Raw genomic sequence first — 4396 nt, forward strand, 5'->3', positions numbered from 1 at the left:
TCCGCGATATTCATGAGCTTAGGCAGTTTTTGCATGGTGCCCATTTCATTTTCTAAGTTCACGTTTTGTGCCATAGTGATTGGGGTAGCAAATGCGTTGTAGAATTCGTTTTCCATGTTTCGGTATGAAAAAGTTAACAATAACAAACTTTCAAACGAACTGATGAAATGTTTCAAACGATCCAAGTTTCACACGACCTGAACCACTTCGTGCGATCTGAAGCTACAAACTCAAACGATGTGACCTGGTGCGATCTGGGTCAAACCGTGCGATGTGAACTACCTTCAAATGAACTGATCAGATTTCAAACCACCTCGTGCGAACTGATGAACTTTAAACGAGCTGATGAACTTTCAAGCGAGCTGGCCTCACTCTGTACGAACTGAGTAAACTTTCACACGACCTGAACTACTGCAAGCGATCTGAAATCACTTCGTATGAGCTGGGGGTTCAATCCGTGCGAACTGGTTTTCAAATACAAATGACTTGACAATCTTTGGAACGGTCTGAGACACTTTGTGCGAACTGAGGAACTCAATTCGTGCGAACTGGTGATGATTTCACACGATCTGAATGAAGTTCGAACGATCGGACATGTTTTTGCCAAATTTGATCAAGTTTTAGGTCGAATTAGGTTCTGATTTTTTCAAGGATTGATTAAAACAGTGTTTTACGTGTTATATGTGAAAATCAGTCCATTTTAACCGTAAAATCGTTGAAATTTTGAAGAAAGTGTGTAGAAGATGAGTAGAAATCAGTTGTTTTTGTTGAAAACAAGCTGAAATGGTAAGAACTCTTCCTCCTGAGCTCTGATACCACTTGTAGGATCGTTGAATCGATCAAAACGAGTCGATCAGAAGAGTTCTAGACTAAATCAAAGGCGGAATTCATTGATTTGATCTTCATTCAGCTTGTATTTGTCACACCCCTAATTTCCACGTGTCACCGGTGGGTCCGGTGGGGAGTATAGTGACGTAGTTGGCATCATCATAGACAAACAACACAATATATAAATGCACAGCGGAAGCAAAGATAGATTCATTTCAACTTTAATAGAGTGTAATATCAAATATCACTAATAGTTGAAACGGATCCACAGGCGGATCAAAATAAAAATAAGATATTGTTCAACAGGTTTATTGTCATCCAAGCTTACGAGACTTATTGTGGACGCTCTAGAAGACAGCCAACCTATTACGTGTAGTACCTGCACTTAACCTTTTGGGAAAATACGTCAGTTTACACTGGTAAATACAATTTAACTGACTCATTTTGAAAAGGTTGAAAATTGGTTTGAATGCTCAAGGCACAAAACATTTTTATAACTTGGGATAATTATTTATTATAATCTTGTGAACGAATTACATGTTACTTGTGCATTCAGTAGCCCGGATCTTGTCCGGGTTAAAGATCAATAGACACACCACAATAATGAGTTATACACTGACAGGTGTACGCCTACACCTCGTGCTCTGGTCGTGGCCATCTCGTAAGATGATGCCAAGGATATCCGGGACATGGTCATTAATCCCCCAAAGGCTTAAAGTAAACAAGACTGTTTAAACGAGCCGATCAAATTATTCAATTAACCACCCAAGGATGTAAGATTTGATGCTCGATCAAGCGGTATTCTATATACCGTAACCCAAGCCCGTATAGGGAAAATAAGTTAAAAGTATTTACCTTGGTAAGTATAAATCACAACTAGCAAGTGAAGGTAGCTTTTACTGGTTCTTCTATTCTGGAACAAAGGTTTATAATAACCTATTAGATTCCTAACGGATCTTTATTTAAGCCTAAGCTTAGACCGGTTAGTTTTAAGGACGATACGGTTCAAACGCACGATTAAGCGAAGACCGGATAGAACGTGATTTAGACCCGAGAAGTTTGAATACTTGTATAATATGGGTATGCCAAATACATTCTGGATTTTGAGACAAAAATGATAATGTTTGACCCGTTTCGGTCAATTTATGCAAACTAGTTACATAAACCGAACCGAACGCTAAAAGAGCGTTACGGGTAACCATAAGAGTCATATGCAAGTTTCCTGAGATAATATGCCTTAAATTTGTTATACTATCAGTAAGATATCTTCTATTATGCCCCATACGAAATTTAACTCAATTTACGCCTCATAAGGGCATTTTGGTCATTTAAAAGATTATAAAAGAGTTAAATTTGTAATCTGAGTTACAGGTCTGATTTACACAGCAAATACACTTAATTTAATATGTTATAACAGTAGGTTATGACCCGTATGTGAAACTTATCATTTAAAACCAAACTATGCCCCTTAGGGGTATTTTGGTAATTTCACAAGGGCTCAAACGGTCAAAACTGGAAACCTGAGTTCAAAAACTTGTGCTTACTTTCATTATATAAAAATGTACTAAAAACATCAGTAGGTATTAACCTTATATGTTTAATATGATTATAGTACATACTATGCGTTAAAAATGCTTAAAAAGCCGATTTGGAGCCATTTCCGGGTTTTTAAAAGAAAGCTGAGATTTTTATAATTCCAGAAGGCTCAAAATATTTTATTTAACAAATAAAATCAGTAGAAAAAGGTTTGGGGTCAAAAGGATTTGTAGAATTCATTTTATGGCCAAAAAGGGCAAAATCGGTATTAACCGAATTAAACTTAGAGACCTATGTTATGCTTAGCCAAAAATAAAAATCATCAAAAATCCCAAAATATTATATTACATCAGTGGGTAAAAAGTTTTATATCAAAAAGTGGGTTTAAATAGGCTATACGCTAATTACGCCGTTTACTTAACACAAAGCTTTCAAATTACGATATTGAGCATAACTCTTAATCTAGACCTCAAACTGATATCAAATTTTAAGTGCAAGCTTATAAATCAGTAACAAACGTTTCTACTCTTTCACTTTTTCAGAAATCGCGTTTTATAGCAAAAAGGGCATAATTGTCAACTTTTAAACATAAATCGGAAACATGCATATGCATCGGATGAGTATTGAACCAAGTTGTAAAATCTCAGAGAGTTGTACATATATGAAATTGGTTCAAAATAAGCTCTAAGGCAGATCTCAAACATGCATGCACGGATCAGAATTGAGAGTCAAAGAAAAAGTCAATTTATGAGACTTTCGGTTCCGATCCGGGTTTAAACTGAAAATTGTCGAGATGAACTTGTTGAGACACGTTCTTACATTGATTACCAAGTTATTTTAATGATCAAATAGGTTGCATGTACCCTACATTGCTAATCATGCTTAAATTTGCAAATACACATTCTGTTGACTTTTTGAAACAAGCTTTGACTCGACAATTATCATATTTAGAGTGGGAATCTGAAAATACCCTTTTAAGGGTTTGTTACCCACATAAATACCAACTTGTAGGTACTTTCAATTCGAGAAATGTCTGAGCCATTTTCGATTAATCATGCAGTCAAACTAAATTTACGACGGATTGACTTTCGGTTAATAAACTAAGCTAGAACGAATTAGAGAATGGTATGAATACTTACAAGAGTCCTAATTACAAGTAGGAAGCCCTATGAACCCTTGTTGATGACCAGAGAGCTCCAGAATTGATTTTGTGAATCTTTGTAACTACAAGTGTTGAATGTTTGCAAGCCTCAAGACCCTTTTATGCCAACTTTGATCTCATTAGAGGATGCCACAACAGTCTAGGGATGTTGTAAGATGAGTCCAAGTGCCCCTAGATGCATGTAATACCATTGGTGAGGCTCTGGAGTGGACAACAGCTGTAAACAACTCGAAATCAGGCTTGAAACTGGCACCTGGCCGTTTTCTGTCGCTGGGCAGGTCTCGCGGCCCGCTTAAGGACCCCAGGCGGGCCGCCTGGCTTCTTCTGATCCACAAAAACCTCTTAATTGTTGATGTTTTGGTCCTTGGTCCTTTGTTACATGGTTTTTGCTATTTGTCTTGCACATTAGACCCTCAAATATGATTTTTAAGGACCTTGGGACATTTACAAACATGGTAAAGTCCTTGGTTAACTTTGTGCTTACCCGAAAAGTCACGAATTTCGACGTTGACGCATTTAACCCTTCGTGCACGGTTTTGATCATAACTTTCTCATACGATAACGAAACTTCATGAAATTTTTACCACATATTCTAGTGAGTATATTTTATCATTACAAAGCTTCGGGTTTGCTAAAAGATCACTCAGAGGTATACATTCAACATGTTGACACAATTAGCCCCTGTAGTTTGCAATTCCTCACTTTCTTTCATTTTTCGCTTTGTATGATCCATGATATGTCCGTTTAGGATTATAAACACCATGTAGGGTTATTGTAGAGCCTATTTTTCCATTGTTGACACTTTGGACCCTTATATTCCCATAGTTTCACTGTTTGTCAACTTTAGTCCCTCTAAAGTATGTTTTCACA

The sequence above is a fragment of the Helianthus annuus genome, chromosome 2 (genome assembly GCF_002127325.2).
Source record: "Helianthus annuus cultivar XRQ/B chromosome 2, HanXRQr2.0-SUNRISE, whole genome shotgun sequence".
In the NCBI taxonomy this organism is placed as follows: domain Eukaryota; kingdom Viridiplantae; phylum Streptophyta; class Magnoliopsida; order Asterales; family Asteraceae; genus Helianthus; species Helianthus annuus.